Source organism: Sturnira hondurensis, unplaced genomic scaffold (genome assembly GCF_014824575.4).
Source record: "Sturnira hondurensis isolate 20B ecotype Veracruz unplaced genomic scaffold, ASM1482457v3 Scaffold0008196, whole genome shotgun sequence".
NCBI classification, from domain to species: Eukaryota; Metazoa; Chordata; class Mammalia; order Chiroptera; family Phyllostomidae; genus Sturnira; species Sturnira hondurensis.
The window spans coordinates 26,415,660-26,435,376 of NW_028080827.1; the positions used below are offsets into that span (position 1 = coordinate 26,415,660).

The 19,717-nt window shown below is 42.7% G+C and overlaps 1 pseudogene; it reads right to left on the minus strand.

Annotated features, from left to right (window-relative positions):
- Positions 1-5,959, minus strand: part of LOC118992506 (gamma-tubulin complex component 3-like) — a 63,374-nt pseudogene extending 57,415 nt beyond the window's left edge.
- Between the last annotated feature and the right edge of the window lie 13,758 nt (positions 5,960-19,717).

Genomic DNA, 19,717 nt, shown 5'->3' on the forward strand with positions numbered 1-19,717 from the left:
TGGGATGTTTTGAGGGAGGGAAGGTCAGAGTAAGTACCACTGGTGGTATGTTGGGGATTCTGGTAGAGGCTGGGACTCCCTGTCCTGGCATTGAGAGGAGGACGCAGGGGAAGAAAAGGGGAATGAGAAGTTGAAGACAAATGTTATCTTCCTTACGTTCATTCCAGGGGCCCTGGCGATTGCTGCTATGTGTGGCATAGAAACTCACTTCATTCATTGCTGCTCTGTCACACGTGCCACCTGGATCTTAGGTCTGGCCTGTTACATGGGCATGAGGTGAGACACACTGGTCTCCCGAAAGAACTAGTGTACCTTTGAATCGGGCAGCCAGCCCCTGTGGCAGGCAGGAGTGTATGGGCACGTCCACAATAAACTGTTAGGATTCCTCACTGTGATGAACAGAAAGCAAGGCTGGACCTGGGGTCTCAAGGAAGATGTTCTCTGTTAGTCCCGCTCTCACGTCTAATACTAACAGAATCCGCAGCTAATACATAGCAATTCTGAAACCAGTAATGCATGACCTCATTAGGGGCCTGATGTTGACCACAGCCCTGCTGTGGGTGATCTCTGGGGGCATTATTATGGACCTCAACAGTTCTGCCTATTCCTAGGGCTCCTGGAATAGCTTTGAAATTTAAAGGGCATCTTAGGAAGAAGGACCTAGACTCGATAGCTCTTCCTTGCTAGTATCTGTTTTATACATTGATTTTTATTCTTTTTTTTAAAAGATTTTATTTATTTATTTATCTTTAGAGGGGAAGGAGAGAGGGAGAGAAACATCAATGTTTAGTTGCCTTTTGTGCGTCCCCTGCTGGTAGTTAGCCTGCAAGGAACCCACTGCAACCCAGGCATGTGCCCTGACTGGGAATCGAACCGTGATCCTCTGGTTCGCAGGCCTGTGCTCAATCCACTGAGCTACGCCAGCCAGGGCCCTGATCTATTCTTAATAATAGCTAATATGCAGTGAACATTCAGTTACAGGGTAAGCACTGTTCTAGATGTTTAGAATGCATTATCTCTTTTGTTCTCACAAGAATCTTTCAGGGTAGTCGTATTATTGTCTCTGCTCTTAAGATTAAGAAACTAGTGACCAGAGAACTTAAGTAACTTGTTCAAAGTCACACAGCTAGTAGGTAGAGGAGAGGACCCAGAAATCAAACCCTGGTGTCTTTAGCTGCAAAGCCCTTACTACAAACCACAGATTCTCCGGCCCGGGGTCGGGTGGGTTAGCAGGGCAAGCAGTTGGCACAGCAGAAGGAACTGGGGAGGGATCCCGTCAAAAAGAAGCTTCTTACAGGGAACGAGGGCACGTAAAGATTTAACAAGTGAGCCCAGAGTATTTTCAGAACTTGTGACAGGTACAGACTGGAAAAAAAACCCCGCAAAATAGGACAGATGGTCATTCTTGGGAAAGCTGCCTTTAAGAAACGGGATGCCGTGTCCTTATTTAACACAGAGCAAACCCTATCTTCGGGTGTCTTGCGTCTCTACCTAGCTGAAAGTAGTCCAACTTTTTAAATGGGCGACTGGCCTCTGCACAGTGATGCTACACAGACAGCGCACAGCTGGCCAACAGGAGTTCAAACGCACACATAAACACTAGTTGATAGAGACCCTTTCACCATTTTAACGGGCTGCTGTGGATAATTCTGAATCCGAGACCACTAACTATTTAAAACGCTCAGTGATAATTGGATACAGCTGTTGGAACATTTTTAAATGATTTCTATTTCAGAGTTAGGAAACACCAGAGAGACTTGTTGCTGCAGTTATGAAAAAAATATTCTTGGGAACTCTAGTTCTAGAAAAATAATTGTGCACGTGTTGGAGGAGGAAAACCATGCAGACCTTTCTGACATGTAATATATAAACGCCAGTTTTAGGCCCTGCCCATCAACTCATAAAAGAAGAATATGATTTAAAGTGTCTATTTTTCAAGTTACCCCCATGAATTATTATGAAGAGGGCCATATTTTCTGTTCAGCAAAAAATAATTTTTTTCCCATGTTAACTCCAGGAAAGTTTAAAATAATGGGACTTTCTCCTTGAAAGAAAGTGTTCCAGTTACTGTTGGTGTAAAACAAACTACCTCAAAATATAGCCACTTAAAACAACCACCATTTTTAATAGGCTTGTGGAGTCTGTGGGTCAGGAGTTTGCATAAAGCACAAAAGGGATGCATTGATCCTGCTCCTTGACATCTGAGATCTCGGCTAGCAGGGCTTGCTTAGAAGCTAAGGGTGACTCAGCGGCTGGGGCTGAAGTCCTGTGGGGGCTGCTTCACCCCTTTTCTGGCACCTGGGCTAAGAGGTAGGATTGGGGACCAGAGCACCTACACGGGACCACTCCATGTGGTTTGGCTTCCTTTCGGCAGAGCAGTGGGAGGTTCAAAATGCCGGTGGTCCAGCAAGCCACACAGGAGCTGCATCACCTGTTGCGGGCCACAGCATCACTCCCACCGCACTCTGTTGGCCAAAGCCGTCAAAAACCCACCCAGCTTCGACAGAAGGGGCACACACCGCCTGTTGATAGAGAAGCAACAGGTCATTTTGCAGAAGAGCATGTGTGGTGGGAGTTACGGTGGCATCATCAGAAAAATACAACCTGCCGTAAAAATTAAAAGTCCCAAAATGGTTCAAGATGCACATTATCCAAGACGTGAGTTGACAGCTGGAGAAAAAACTTCATTGGAATAAGTTCCTTGAAGGGATATATATGTACTTTATCCAGAATACAGTTAACAACAGTAATAAGGATGATAGCAACTGAATCTCCTTGTGTTCACTATGTGCCAGACACTGTTCCAAGCGTCTGTATTAGTTCATCCTCAGAGGAAACTGAGTTGCAGAGAGGTTAAATAACAAGTCCAAAATTATGCAACCAGAAATCAATAAAACTGGGCTTTGAGCCCTGGCAATTCAACTCTATTTGCTGTGTGTTTTGACCATTCTGCTATATTGTTTCTCTAGCCCAAGGGGGGAAATAGGTACGATATAATGAGAAGCAAAGTGTAAGTTGACATTTATTATTTCTAGACCTTGCTAGGGAATGGGGGCTGATCTTTCTGACGGCTACCACGTGCCAGGTATTATGCTCCACTTGTTACAATAACCCTATGAGGTAAGTACTATGACTGCCATTTACTGAAGAGAGAATTGAGGTTCAGAGTCGGTAAGTCACTTCCCCAAAGTCACAGAGCTGGCAAATGATGGCCCTGGGATTCAAACCCCGAATTACCTACATATTTATTCAGCCTATCTGCTCATCTCTCCATAGCTACAGTCTACCTGCTCTCCAGGGTTTCTGTCATGGTGCATTCGAAATCAGTCACTCTGGAGTCTTTTGCTTCTTTTTTTTAAAAGGGTGTTAATTTCAGTAATGTTCATAAGATTTAAAACTACAAAGAACATGATCTCCATCAATAGGAGAGTTGCTAAATAAAATATATGTCCATGCAGTGAAATGATATGCAGTAATAAAGTACAACTATAGGCCCTGGCTGGTGTAGCTCAGTGGATTGAGCACGGGCCTGTGAACCACACGATCGAGGTTCGATTCCCAGTCAGGGCACATGTCTGGGTTGCAGGCCAGTTCCCAGAAGGGGACTCATGAGAGGCAACGGTACATTGATATTTCTCTCCTTCTCTCCTTCCCTTCCTTCGAAAGATAAATAAAAGCTTTAAAAAACTTTACAAAATTAAAAAAAAAAGTACAACTATAATACTGTCGTGGAAGGAGCTACAAGTCACGTTGAGTGACTTGCACAGTACATATGCACGTATAGACTTCCACTCCTGTGTTTCAAAAGCACCCACCAAACAAGAGTGGATATGGTTGGTTCTGCTATTGTGCTTGTTTTTAAAACAACTCGTTATGGCACAGATGACAATTAGGAAATTATTTAGCCATAACACAAATTTCACAATTGCTTTAGTGCAATTTCATCAATGAGAAACTAGGTGAAAACAGCAACCCAGGCTCATGGGAACTCACAAATCTCACACAAAGGCACGTCTCACACCCACTGGCTGCCCTGATCCACCATGAATACAAGTGGCCATGGCTTTCGGTTCCACTTTGGACACGCTTCCTCTGGCCCATGTCCATGAGCCAACTTCAGGGCTTTTTTAAGGTAAATGCCCTATTTACTCTAGAATTTGTACATTCTAAGAATATTCTAGAATATGTCTTAACGATTTAATGCGTTTAAAACTCTGCCACAACTTTCGTTAAGTTGCTGCACTTTTTTTGCCTAACATCCCTGACAAGGCTTTTGTGTGATGCCCCCTCACTCTACTTTTTGTTGGAAGCCCTGTGGCTTTTACTCTGTGATTTTCACCTGGTGATTTTGGGGGAAGATGTTGCATTATAGCAGAACTAACTATATTTCAGTAGATATATGTACAAATACCTTGTTTCATTAAAATTGTTAGCACTGTAGTTTAGTTTCATGTAATCATGCAAAGCAACAGAACATGTAATCCTGTTCTGCAAGGAAACAGGACTAAAACCCAGGAGAACTAGTCCCAGCCTTGCTGTAAACTTTCTATTGCTGGTAAATTTGGACGAGTGATCTGACCTTGATGAGTTCCCCACTATTAAAAATGGGATAACAGTTTTCCACTAACCAAATACAGCTCTGCCGATCAGTGAGATGATTGGCTTTCAAAGCACTGTACAAAATACACATGGCATTCAAATGAAGTCTGCTGGCATTTCTGTTGAGAGAAAACAGTAATGGTAGGGTGGGGAGCGTGGGGGGAGTAACCCAGTGCCCATGCTTCTTAAATATGTGTCTGACAGTTGAATAGCATTCCTTACTTCATGGTAAGTGTCCTCGAGCTCCCTGTTGTATATCCAGTGGTAAAGGAAGCTCAAGACAGTATGTGACACTGAGCTGAGAATGTACTGCCCCAGGGACCTCATGTATGGGCTTCCCATTTTCCTGTAGCGAGGGCAGCCAAGGCCAGCTCACCTCCTTGCCCTCCTTGGCAGTGGCCCGCCAGGGCTACAAGAGTCTTCTGTTTTATCTTAGGATCGTAGGTCCAAACCAGGAGGCACCAGAGTTAAACTAACCTCAAGGCCCAAACTCACACCCTGATTATCCTCTAACCGTAGCCGGGAATGTGGAATGGAGAGTAGTCAGCAGTTTTCCCTGAGTTCCTGGTGCAAGGCAGCACAGGGAAAGCACAGTTTGCCTTTCCCTCCTCTGTGTAACAATTCTCAGTGTTGCTCATCTTGATGACTTTGCCGTCTATGCCCTGGAACATGTACACGAGGTCTCTGACAAAGGCGGCCTCACTCACTCCCACATCTCTCCTTGGCCTTGTCATATTGTCAGAAACAGTGTTGGGGACACCCTTTGAGGTAGTGTTTTGTGAAGAAGGCTGGTTTGCACAAAACTCCATGCAAGACGTGACTCCAGCTGCTGTAGGAACCAGTTTCCTATTCTTGGAGCTCACTGAGACTGTTTGCTTACACTGCCCAAGCCAGTTCCCCCACTGCCCCAGCTGTGCCCTGACGGGATGCTGCAGCCCTGGAGAGTCTGAGGCCTGGTGTCCTCATACTAGGGAGTTGAGTGGGCCTCTCTTGGTAATGCTTGGGCAGGTAACGGGGTGTAGCTGGAAACCTTGTTAGACCACTCGCATGGGTCTTCACTAAGGCTTAGCGAGAGGTAGAGAATTTTCCATTTATTTTTCAAAACTCCCTGAAAATGACACTTTCTGTGGGGTTCTGAAAACAATGCAGCATCTGCTTCTCTTCTTTGTCAATTAAGTTCTTTCTTGATTTTTTCACCCTCTAGAAAGTCATCTCTTTCAACAGTTGGGGAAAAGTTGCCGCCAGTCGCTCACTCAGCACACTGGGACTGCTGGGCTTCATCCGCTTCGCTCCTGCCTGGAATCCAGCAGCACAGGTTCAGCAGCAGCGCCTTCAGCAACTTCTGGTCAGTGGTCACCATCCTCGAATCCTCGCCAGAGACCAGGAACCCGTGGATCTGCTGGCCCCAGGCTGCCCGCTCACCCTGAGCCTGGCGCACTCAGGAGGCCCAGCCCTGCGGCCTGCCACCTCCAGCTCCTGGTGCCCCCAAAAGGTTGAGGCCTTTGCGAAGTGTTTTGCTTCTCGACAGCATGGCATTTGGGATACATAACTGAGTAAGTCAGAGCAGCTAAAACCTCTTGGTTTGATAGTGGAGCTTTGGGGACTAATGTTGCACCATTTGTGTTTGCCTTTTCAAGTTCTTGCTGGACATGACCTATCTATTTCATCTTAGGTAATGAGCCTGAATTCTAGAAGGAGTTTTCCTTTCTTCCTAAGAATATGACTTATTGAATACCTGACATTTCAAGAGTTTATCCTTTGCCCTATCGGACCATTAAGTGAGCAGTAACTGCTCCGAAAATATCTGTTTTTCTTGATCTTCAGCTATAACTTGACAAGGACTCAACCATAACATTATGATTATGAAGCACTTAGGGAGGATAGCATCTGCAAGATACTTTCTAAATATTTTCTTATTTTGTGCTCTTCCCTCTAAGTCTCCAACCCCAACTGTGCTGTGGCCCTTAGCTGATTCTGAGAGGTTCTCTTGAGCTGTCGTGGAAGAAAGAGGCAATTTGATTTTGGAATCCAAAGATATTTTTCTACTCTTTTTTGCTCCATTGATGTGACAGACAGCTTCAGCTCTTGTGTCAGACGGCTCTCTTTTGACTTGCTTCCTGTGCTGAGAACCGTGTTAACTCACTCACCATCTATGGATTCGGAGGGCTATACTGTTTGCCCTTTTCTTAGCAAAAATGGTACCAGATACATCGTTGCTTAGAGACCAACACTATGCTTTCCAGTAGTTAGTGAACTTTATCCACAGAGCAAGTTGAGGGTTTTCGATGATCAGTGCTCTTACCAAGTTATAATGACATTCTTTGGGATCACATCTGTTCCTAATGGGATAGAATTTAAACTAATGACAGGAGATCAAGAAGAAGTCACGAAGATTTAGACAGATACAGAATCTACCAACACAACATTCAGGCATCAGTACAACAGGAATCTAGTGAATACATGATATTTTGTGTCAGGGTGTAACAGCCATTTGGGTGTATCTTTTTTACTTCGTTTTCTAGTCCATAAAGCTCGTTGACAAGGAGCCAGGCTGTTTTCATCATAGACTGTGTTTAGTGCCCAGCACATAGTATGTTTTCAGTAGATGTTCATTGCCTTGTTCAGAGTTTTCTCAGAAACTTGCTCACAGGGCTTTGTTTAAACGTGGAATCCCTTGTCAGAAAAGCTGGAGCAGGAAAGGGCTGAATTTTTTATACATGCCTCAAACCTCCCAACTCTGCAGCCCAGCGCTCTACACTTGAAATCATCCGTAGCATTCAATGGGCTCGGGCACATTATATAATAACTGTGATTTACATGTAGTCCCCCTGGAAGCTTTATTTATGACTTGCCTGATCTCCTGAAGGGCTCCAGAACTGTTCACAGGACTTAGCACATATAGTGGATACTCAATATAATTTGCTGAATGATTGAGGTACTGAATCATCCTTCTCATTAGGAAAAACTTTTCTATTAAGTTCCACCGCAGTCACAGAAGTTAGTCATCACATTCCATTCTGAATGAAACTGCTGTTCTTTGCAAATATTTAAGATATGCAGGCTTTGGTTTTTGCCTTCAGTTTTCTTCAGGGAGCATCGCAAGGAATGGAGGCCATCCCCTCTGTCTTCTGAGGCATACTAAATTCATTCTTCATCCAGATTAAAAGTATGCACATAAAACACAGACTTATCTTAATCTCATTATAGAAAAAAACCCCACAGTTAAACCATTTGAAATACAGAGGAATTTTGTGTAAGCGTCTGAAGAAATCCTATGACTAATGATACACCTGGGACCTGTGGGAACTCATCTCCAGGCAGACCATTTCTCTTGGTCTTTCTCCGATACTTCTTATATGTTGGCTCCATCTGTCCTGGTGAAGTCAGCTTCTTCCACTGGTTTTTAGGGTCCGCTTTCCCACAACTTTAGCTGCATTTAACTTTGCATTTAGCTACATTTTAAAGTCTGGCCAAAGCCCTAGCTGGTGTAGCTCAGTGGATTGAATGCAGACCTATAAATCAAAGGGTCACCGGTTCAATTCCCAGTCGGGGCACGTGGTGGTCTGTGGGCCAAGTCCCCAGTAGGGGGGTGTGTGAGAGGCAACCACATACTGATGTTTTTCTCCTTCTCTTTCTCCTCCCTCTAAAAATAAATAAATAAAATATTTTAAGAAATGTAATAAATAAAATACAATTTGTCCACAAAGCCAATTCTATCACTAATCAATTACACATGACTTTATGGCTCTGGAGTCTACAGTGCTGACTAATTCAGTCTCTGTTTCAAGTCCCAAAATTTCGATGAGAACTTGAATGGCCTCGCTTGACTCACCTGCCTATTCTTGGTCCAATTACCAAGGGGATGAGTCACACCCCTTTAGGGAGGTTAGCAGGAAAATTCTCCAAAAAGGGGATTTGGGCAAAAGGAAGTGATGGATGTATCTAGAATAAGAAGCTTCAAAAATTACCATGGAAATGTGTTTTTGGAAGAAGGAGACACTTTTGGTTACATTGTAGTAAGAACATTTAAAATAAAAATTCATTCCCATTCTTCATAGTCAATGCTAATTCACTGTTTGTTGCTGAAACACATCTTCACCTCCAGATCTTCTATTTCTCTCCTACAAATGACCCTTAGAGGGTGATTTTCTTGAACTCTGGCCTTGTAGGTGCTAAGCGAAGAGACAAATAACAAGGATAAATCCTTCGAACATTTTTTTGTTGCTTCTGGCAGTTTTATTTGCAATGATCATTTGGACTAAATTAAAGTGAAGTTGAAGATGGTGAAACTCAAACTCCAGGGAAGAGATTGAAAAAGCTGGGGATACTTTTGAAGCTGAAGAAGATGAAAGAGATTATAAGTAGTCTTGAACTTTTCTTTGATAATTTACTCATTTAAAAATCTGCTTTCTTAAAAAATAGTACATGATTTTATTGAATAATTAACTTTGGAAAACATGGATAATCTTACATCTTAAAGATTTTTGAAAAGGCTGACTAGAAATGACTATAAATTTGATCATTAAACTTTTTTAAAATGGTGCAATTTTAATTTAATTATAGAAACTTTATAATGTTAATACCCTGCTACCAAGAGCTGGCTTCAATTCAGCCTCAAATATCCCACCCACATTAGACATGTTTAGAGTACCTGCTAGCCCATAGTAGCTTCTAGTGAGGCAATCTCTATGAGAGAGAGGGAGAGAGAGAGAATGAACCAGAACACTAGGGGACATGAGCCAGTCCAAGATTGACTTTTAACTCCTGATGTTCAAAAGGTGTGTATTCCCTCTCTCAGAAATGTGAAGCAAGAAATGCCAAGAGAAGAAACTCAGGAAGCATTATTGGGAGCAGAAGCTGACCCATTATAATTCGGAGGGACTTGATTGCCAATGTGTTCTGCAAAAGTCAAAGAGAAAAGGAGATAAGAGCTAAAGAAACCCGCCCAGAGACAGAAAGAGAAAGCAGCAACACATTAGAAAATCAGGCGTCTCCGAGGGACTGACAGCCCAGTGGTGCCTAGAGCTGCCCCCGGTCTGTTTTTAACCCATGTGAAGACGCACAGCAAAACCTTCCTTCTCTTACAGGACCACAAGTAGCTCTCTGTTTCTTGTAACTGAAAAGGCCTCACCACAACACCATTTTATCCAGGGGTCATGTAAAAAGGCCAAGGGCTGCCAACTTAGATCAGACGATGAAACTTGATGTGTTGATAGTCATAATCCTGACATTGACCCTTTGGAAAATGAAATTTGAAGAAATTTGGGGTTTGTGGCGATGCAGAACGTTTGCACGTTGGCCTGCTCTCCCAGAGCAATGAGCTCGGACCAGGCCGATGCAAGCAAACTCAGCATCTGGCTCAGGACTCAGCTACAGCAGACACGGCCCCAACAAAGGCATGACAGAACTTGTGTTGCTCGGAGGTGAGTGGGCCACTCCAGTCCAGGGTTGAGATGTGTTTCCAGTTCCTGAACGAGCAGGTGGTTCCTTGGCAAAGCTGTGAACTCCTGTCCTCAGTGTGAAGAGGTGAAAGGTCCTGAAGTTGAAGGAAGCTTTTAATCATTCTATGTACTGTGGTCACTCTGGTAGCTGGGTAGGACGTGATCTGGGGGAGAGCTGGTGCCCGCCCCCTGTAACAGTGAGGAGGCTGACGAGGCTGGCTTACCCTGGGTGAAGTGTGTGTGTGTGTGTGTGTGTGTGTGTGGTGCGGAGGCAGAGATGAGCCTGGCATGCACTGAGAGTGAGTTGGCTGTCTTGCATCTCAGGGAGAGTGTGGGATCCCTTAAATGGCCTCAAGGGCTTTAAGCTCTTACTGAAGGATCAACCAGGACGTGGTATGATTCACCTGCATAATGTATTGGGAATAGGCATCTGTGGCCCTGTGCTTGTAGTCCCTTTGGGAGATGGAGGTACATCCAGTTATCTAAGTGGTCCTGCATGCTGGAAGTGCTGACAATGGCAGACACATAAAAAGATAGTCAGCCAATATTGCCAATGGGTATAAATTAAAAATTTAAAAAGCAATTAAGAGGCACTATAATGTATTGCATAGATTCTGGAATCAAATATTCTAGATCTAAAGCTCAGTTCCACTGATTACTACCTGTTTGACCTTGGTCAAGGCACTTAAATTCTCCGTACCTCAATTTTTTCCCATCTATATAATGGGGATGATGATCACACTATCCGCCTCATTTGGTTACCATGAGAGTAAAGTGCACGGATCTGTGTAAAGCCTGTACAGCAGTGCCTGGCATATAATGAACATTCTGGCAGTGTTACTGATTATTATTATCTACCGTACTCCACGTATGAGGCATAGAGAGAGAGGTAAAGACTTACGGGAGGCCATGCGATGATCAACCACAAAGTTCCCGTTTGACACTGAATCTCTCCTCACATTCTAAAATAAAACTAAACTTTGCATTTCTCATGCCTCTACGAAAGAAGAAAAATGTTACCCATATTTTATCCTTAATTATAAATGGAGAAAATGAAAGAACGAAAAGTAAAATTTTACCCCAAAGGTGATGTCACTCTGTATTTGCCTGTTTTTTTTGGTCACTGAGCTGCTCTGACTTTGCCATCCCTCTCTCTGCACTAGCACGCAGGAGCAGCATCCCTTGGCCGCCCTCCAGGCAGTGAGTGCCCTGCAGAAGCTCCAGGACCATGAAAACAGTCCCAGGCCCAGCACAGGGTCTGGGGCAGAGTAGACGCTTGCTGTCCACTCACTTAGTCTAAGTGATCGAACGTCAGGCTCTCTCCTGCCATTTTGACCTCTTCGCCTCCTATCTCAAAATCTTCAACAAGACCTCACTTTTTCAAGTTTAAATTATTTATTCTATATTTCAAACCTTTCCATGATCTCACCTGCAGTGAACTTTCTTATCTCCTTGTATCTAGTCAGTTCCTTTCACTGTTTTTCACTTAGTTCAGTTAATGCATCTTCCTTGGCTCTGCTCTTCTTACTCATTCTTGTCCCACACACAGTACACCAAATATAACTCCTTCTATAATTTAACATTTTGTTGACACTCAAATTTTCCTGCTTTCTCTCCGTTGAAATTATAGTGATAGTGGGCAAGTTAGAGGTGCTTCACAGCTCATATCCCATCCCATCCAAAGCTTGCTTCTAGCAGCTGTAGTTGAACTTCATGACCCTGACCTTTAACCCAAGCTGATAGAATCAAGGGTGTTTTTTGTTTGTTTGTTTTAAGCCACTAGTTTTGGGGTGTTTTCTTTTTCAGAAATAGATGATTTTATCACTATCCTAAAAAATGCTTAATAAAATTTCTAATCGAGCATGGAAAAATATACTTACAGCTATAGACATTTCAACTGAATGTACATATCATTGTATTAAAAAATATGGAATGCAAGAAACCTCTCTATTGACTATGATGTATAGTACCTAACATATGGTAAGTCTATGATAAATGCCAGGAGATTATGAATCTTAAAATGCCTAGAGGAGGAGGGAGAGGACAAAGATTTGATTTAAAAAAATTTTTTTTACTAGGTTTTAGTATCTGTTGGTCTGGACATAGAAGACACAGTTAATAAAATACTTAACTTGAATAAAATGTTCATAATTTCACAGAAGATGGAAATTTGGCTTACTCAGTTAAGATTCTTTACTTCCCTGGTGTATTTGTGGTTTGCCTTTGGTCAACTGCAAGTCCTTTCTGACATATTAACTTTAGCCAGTCACAGCACAAGGGCTGCACACAGGAGGGGAAGACTCTGGTATAAGTGACCGGTCACCAGCAAAGAGAAAGGTTCGTAGGAATGTCGTTTACCAGGCAGGCAAACAATTTGTGGATTAACAGTTTTGATCTGTGTGGGCCTCCGTGTGTTTAATTCTCCCATTACGGTGATGAAGCTGCAACCTTGATTTAAGGTCTTTCCAAAGGAATGAAAAATGTCCTTTTGTTTTATTATTTCCCTGAGGGGAGTAGTTGTAACTTCTACCTATCTGGTGTTCGTTCCTACTTTAATTGTTGACCAGGATGGGGGTGGGAGGCCAGTTCCATCTGTGCTGAGCTGTGAGTGTCCGCATGCCCTTGAATTTCTTGTGTGAACTGGCACGTCGTGGTGGAGATGAGGTCACTGCAGCATGTGTTGATTTCGCAGCTAAACACACCGGATCACTTCACATGTGCAGCTGCCGGAGCTAAATGTAAAAGATTATGAAAAAGTAAGAATAAAACAAGTATATTCAGAAACATTCAAGTCAAATGGATATTCACAGTCAAGTTGGAGAGGGATGAATCACAAATTTGAGACCTAGCTTCCTTATACCAGCTCATCATTTAGGTCTCCCCTCAAAGGATCATTCTACTGTCTAACACCTAACAGTTTTGTAGAAAGCACTTTCATCTGGGTTCACCTCTTATTTAGATCCCCAGGTCCCAGTTGCTACAATGGGAACATTTCACAACTAGCAGGGAAGCTGCAGATGGTGCAGACCCTGCAGCAGAGACCCACACCCTCCCCTGCCACTCCTCGTTTTCCGATCAGGATTTTGCCTCCCCAGTGGGAGCCTCTGGGACCCCTGCTCTCCTGCCACCATCCTTGCAGCTGTGCCACTTGCTGTATCTATCACCATGCCGCAACACAATAGGTCCTAAATAAATATGCATCAAATCGATGTATTATCTCAGGGCTGCACAAACAAGTACAGGAAGCTTTCAACACATATTTATTAATTCATTATTATTTCATGTTTGCATATCTTCCCTCACATGACATTATTCCTGTAGTTTTATTCCAAAATGACAATACTGTATGTGTTTTAATACTTCACAGTATACAAGTTACTGTCACATGCATGATCTCATTTAATTTTTTCAAAAATCTTGTGGAATATATGGGCAGGAAATCATTATTCCTATTTCACAGCTGGGATAACTGAGGCAGGCATAAAGAGATTGTGACATAGAACTGAGGCCTCTGTCTCCTGAACTAGCCTTTTCTCCACTCTCTTAGGACGCCATTCTCCTGCCTCTTTAACCTCTTCCCATCAGTCGCTGTCTCCCTGGTGAATCAGACTAGGGAGGGCCTCCTCCAGGGCTATTATTCATCACTAGGAGTCCTCTTCACTGTTTGCAGTAACTCTGGCCTTGGGCTAAGAATGAGAAAATAAATGCTTTTATTCAACAGTCATTTATCATGTAGCTTCTAAAATGTGTATCTTGATTTCAGCAAAGCATGCTATGATCTCATGATATCTATGCAGGTAAAATTGTCAGATGATTTTACTTTTTGATTGTTTCAACAACCATGCCCGACTCTCCAGTGACTTCCAATATCAAAGAGAAGAAAATCAAATGTTTACATCATTACCCTGATGCCCTGTGTGATGTGGCTCTTACCTCCCTCTTCAACTTTATCTTGTACCCCTTTCCTGCTCATTCAGTAAGCTCCAACAGCATGGAGTTCTTTTGGTTCCGAACACATGCCAGGCTTTTTGCTATCTTAGGGCATTTGCACTTGTTATACCTGCTAGAAAGAATATTGTCAGTCTCTCAGATCTTGCACAGGTGACTCTGTCTTGTCATTCAGTCACCTGCTCAAGGGCCTTCTAGAAGGGGCTTTCCCCGGGCTCTTTGTTAAGAGAAAAAAAAAAAGCTAAATATAGGGTAGCACGCTGCTATTTCTCTTAAGGATTATTTAAACAAACAAACATATACACACGGGATAGTACTGGAAAAATACACAAGAAATTGGTAACAGTGATTTCCATTAGGGAGACCTGCAGGATGAAAGTTGGGTTAAGAGAATTATCATTCTTTTGCATTATTTGAATTGCTTACCATTTGTTTTGACAACTATTAAAATAATTAAAGCCTCTTAAAAAGAAAGAGAAAAATATCAAGGAAAAAAGAACTCATCGAATTGCTCAAACTTCACAAAGTGAAAACGTAACAAGAATAAATATTTAATATTTCATTAGAGTCTATAATTCAATTGTACAGATTCGGGTGAAACGGATCCTATTTAAAAGAAGTTCATCTGAGAAAAACCTAAGGTTTTATTGACCACCAACTCAATATGACCCAACCACGTGGCTGTTAAAAAAGTAAATGCATCCACCCAGCAGCTGCAGCAGAACACACACCCTTCTCAAGCGCACAGGCACCACTCTTCAGGAGACATCACACGTGTGGTCACAAAGCAAATCTTAACAAACGTAAGGAAGTCAAAACCATACCAAGTACCTTTTCTGATCACAATGAAATGAACCTAGAAATCAGCAGCAAGGAATATTAGAAACTTGAAAAATGCTGGATGCAGAAATTATACCCACACTCTTGAACAATCAGTGGGCCAAAGGAGAAATCAAAATGGAAATCAGAAACTGTCTGGAGACCAATGAAAATATAACGCACCCAGACTTACGCGATGCCGCAAAAGCAGGACTCACAGGGAACTTTGTAGTGGTAAATGCCTACATTCAAACAGAAGCAGGATCTCAAATCAATAGCCTAACTCCACACCTCGAGGAGCTAGAAAGAGAGCAACAAACTATGCCCTAAGTTAGCAGAAGGGAGGAAATAAAGGTTAGAGCAGAAATAAACAAAATAGAAAATAGAAAAGACTAAGTAAATCAACAAAGCAGTGTTGGCTAAAAGAGGTGGCATACACATGCGATGAAATGTTATCCATCCATAAAAAGAACAAAATCCTGTCCCGTGCCACAGTCTGGAAGAACCTGGAGGACAACTTGCAGAAGAAGGCAGAAGGATTCCACTTACATGAGGTGTGGAATGTTGTCAGATTCGTGGCCGTAGACTTTACAATGGTGGGTGCGAGGAGCTGGGGAAAGGGAGAGAAGGGGAGTTACAGCTCGGTGGGTCCGAGGTTTCAGTCGTGCCAGGTGAAAAGGTGCCGAGGTCTGCGGCACCACGGTGTGCTTAGAGCTGGCGGTACCGCTGGACTCTCAAAACTTCACTGAGGGTCTACCTCATGTTATGTGTTTTCTTGCTACAATAAAAAAAAGTGTGTGAACCTTTACAATAACAATCGAAGAAATGCAAATAAAAAATTACCACCTGTCAAATTAGTCAAGATTTAAAAACCCTAGAGTTCCCTGAGGCAGGCTTTCCCACTGACTGCTCGTTACAGTATCAACTGGCAGGCACAACCACTTTAAAAAAGGCTTTGGAAATATGCATCAAAGGGTCTTAAAAATGTTGGTATCTTTTGATGTAATAATGTTGTTTGTAGGAGCCTGCTCTCATGAGTAATAACAAGTGTAAATATGTTTGTTTACAAAAGCAAAAAATAGAAATCTTCCAAACATCCCCTAAGCAGGGAATAGTGAATAAATGTTGATACAGATGATAAAACAACAACAATGTTTAGGAAGTTTTAGTGACAAGAGAAAACTGCTGGCAATATAGTATTAAGTGAAAAAAGGCAGAATAACACACTGTAAAGTGTGGTTACAGATGGTATTATCACTAATATGTAAAAAATGAAAAATAAGATAGATGAAGAAAATATACAAAAATGTTATATGGGGTTGCTTCTGGCTAGTGAGACTATGGATATTTAAAATAAGATTTTTACAAATCCTTTTTTTTTCATGTTTTCCAAACTTCTGACGACAGCCTCCTATTACTTCCCCAATCTGGAAAAATAGGTATAATTAAAAATGAAATATGATCTAGGTTTCATGAAAAAAGGCGATCAGTTTGTCTAAACATGTTTAGACAAAATATATTTATTTTTGTCATGTTTAGACAGAATATATTTATATTCTTAAATATATTGCAAGACTAAATTACTCTTTAGTCTTTGCATAAACATGTAAGGTAGAATGCAAAGTGACCGAAAATTAGACTCTTTATCCTAGAAATACTGGAAGGTATTTGATTGATTTTATTTAAGGTATGTTTGAGTAAACACAAACTTTTTCACAAAATCTTTTAATTCTAATTTAATAGAGGTAGACATAGCAGGGAGAGAAATCAAGAGATAACATTATATTGTTTTATTTGTGTGGTAAAATATGGCTTCTCATCATCCAAGTAACGGCATCAACTCCCCCTGGGGTGCTGTGGCTGGGTCATCCCCTTCAGGAGAGTGGTTTAGGGGAGACAGAATGGAAAGGCAAGCAGGGAGGGAAAAGGGGGGTCTGTCCTGGCAGCCAGGGCGGCCAAACCCACTGGCTTTTGGTGGTTGGCAGATGGCGCAGCCAGATTGTCCCACCAGCCTGGAGCTCCTAACTAAAACAATTACATTCAAGAAGAGATAAATTCATGCTACAATCAGATTGCAAATCTGAGGGATGACGGGGTAATATTCTAATTGGCTTACGTTGTGAGCAGAAAACTCTAATAAGGGATGGGCAGAGAAAGGTACAAGCTAGCTTCCACAGGGAAGCAAGCACTGACTGACTCTGAGAAAATCATGTTTATGAACCACACTGCTCAGCTCCCCTCCCTGCCTGGCCATTTCATCTCACATGAGATGTGTTCTATTTCTTTCATCATTTTTGTTATTCTATTACAGTTGTTCCTGTTGTCCCCCCTCTGCCCTCCTCTGCCCATCCCACCTCCTACTCCCACAGTCAATTCTCACACTGTTGTCCATGTCTGTGGTCATTCATTCATGTTCTTTGTCTAATTCCTTCCCTTTCTTTCCATCTTCCCACCATTATCCTCCCCTCCCCTCTAGTCACTTTCAGCAGTTCCATGTTTCCATGCCTGTGTTTTTTTTTTTTTGTTAGTGTTCTATTACCTTCACTTACATATGTTTCCTTGAAATCAGAGAAAGCAAATTTGGGGATCTTGGGCTCAATCTTGAAAATAGACGTGATTTTAGAGGGCCATGCTGTGTTTAAAAAAAATCTTGAATGAGTTGATAATAGTTAAACATTGAGAGATTTGGTACAAAAATCAGAATTTGGGGCTTTAAAAGGATTACATTTACCAACGGTGAGCTGATATTGTCAAATGACAATAATCAGCTAGAGATGAGTGACAGATGCCCTTTTAGGTGGCACAGGCTCACCAGTTTGCCGCAGTCTTCACTCAGCCTATTTGCCCATTTGCATTTCCATTCCTGGCCCCTGCACACATTCCTGAGGTTTTCAAAAGCTAGTGTGTCAGCCCTGAGCTGCTTAGGATAACAAGCCTCCAATGATACAAAACTCATTCAAAGCAACACTTCCTGTAAGTAATTCTGATAAAGACAGTCCCGATTAAGCATTACAAACATCCTCAAAGGCATGGTGGGAAAGTAAAAAGAGATGCCCCCCCCTGGAAGTCAGGGGTGCTGTGGGCATATAGAACAGAGGGCCTTAAAGGGGACATCTTAAGGGAAATTCACAGCCTAGTGTTTAGAACTTAGTAGGAGGTTAATAAATATTTGTTTCCACCCTAAGAGCAGATGCAGAGCACAGTGAGGAAGAAATGGAGCCAGAACAGTGTAATGCAATGCACAAAAGCACAGCATGCCAAGAGAGGAGGAGGGAGGAAGTAATTGTAGCCCAGAGAGCAGCAGCAGCGATAGACCAAGCCCAGAGAAGTTAGAATGACAGATACTATAATAATGGGGACTGCATAACTGTGACATGATTCTGACAGATGTTTGCTAGCCACACATCTATACGGTAAGCAAAAGCATAGAGTAGCTAGATGAGGACTGCATTAATCAAGTAGAAATTCACACAGAGATCCACTCCAGGATACTGGTCCTGGGCAAGAATTCAACCCTTTAATGAAGGATTGTTTGTTAAAACTATAGCAGAGTATGTATACAAATATAGGGAGTAGGTAAAATTTGCAGAATAGCTGTATACAGTTGAAGGATAGAATTTCTGTCCTTAGCTGAAGTAAGTTAATTGTTTAAAATTGTTTTGTTTTGGGCTTACTATTGGTGTAGTTTTAGTTACTTTGGAATAATTTATTTTCCTGAAGCAGCATGTCACTACCGTAATAACCTGGCAGAGAAGGTTAGACAAAGGGTCCTTAATGTAGGATGGAAGGTTACAGATGCAATTATTTTTTTCCCAGCCCTTTCTTAAGGTCAGAGGCAACCAGTCGCTGTTTATACATAGGGTAGCTTTTGCAGTATTTATTTCTTTAAATATTTAATAGTCTTGAGAGTCAGTGACTGGCAGTAATACGTAGAGTTTCTAGCATGTTGTGAATGCTTAATAAATGATAACAATAAAATCCTGTATGATGAAAACAGCAGTCAGTAAACCTGTTACTCTAAATATTTTAAAGCTGTAGCAGTTAACTATTTAGACAAGTATAAAAAGCAAACATAGTGCATTGACTAAATTATGGTAATAAAGCAACATTTATATTCACTAAAAAGTTCAACCAGGTAATTTCCTCTTAAATTCCTTAAGGAATTGAGAAAAAGTATGGGAAAAAGTGGATAGAGCGTGGATTAAAAGAAAAAAACTTAGGAAAAAAACCCCACAAAAAACAACCCTGCTGTGTGGAAACCTGTTGACCACGAACCCGGCAGCTACATCCTGCACAGCGGGGGAGAGCTCCAACCGCCTTCAGAACTCCCTCTAATTCAGCGCCAATTACTAGACGTCTTCAAGCTCTGACAGCCTTAGTTTTGGAGGAGGAGGCACGCAGGTGCCTGTGTGCGACACCTCCAGATGTATGCCGCAACAGAGTGCCCCCAGGAAAACAAATCCTTTTATACCCCGGAGAGAAAGTTCTTTATTAACATTTAAACCTGGGAAAATAGGCTACCCGAGGAACCTGGACCGTTGCGCTTTTGGGATTCTGCGCAGCCCTCAGCAGCAGGAAAACTCCGCAGCGTGGGCTGACGACCCAGCGCTCTAAGTTTAGGAGAGGAAGCGAGGGGGGGAAAAATAGAGCTGCTCCTTTAAGAACTTCCTTTCCCTTTACTCTATGTTTACATAACATGGGGGCCGATCCGCCGCGGGGCCCGGCCGGGGAAGGCGGGGAGTGGGCGCGGGAGGCCCCACGCACGGCGGGAGGCAGCGCCGCGCGGGTCTGGCTGCGGGCTCTCGGCTGGGGGCGGGGCCGCTCCCACCTGCCCGCGCGCGGCGGGGCGGCTCCGCGGTCCTGCCCCCGCCCCTCCCCCGCGCGCTGCCTCCGCCCCTCCCGCCCTATCC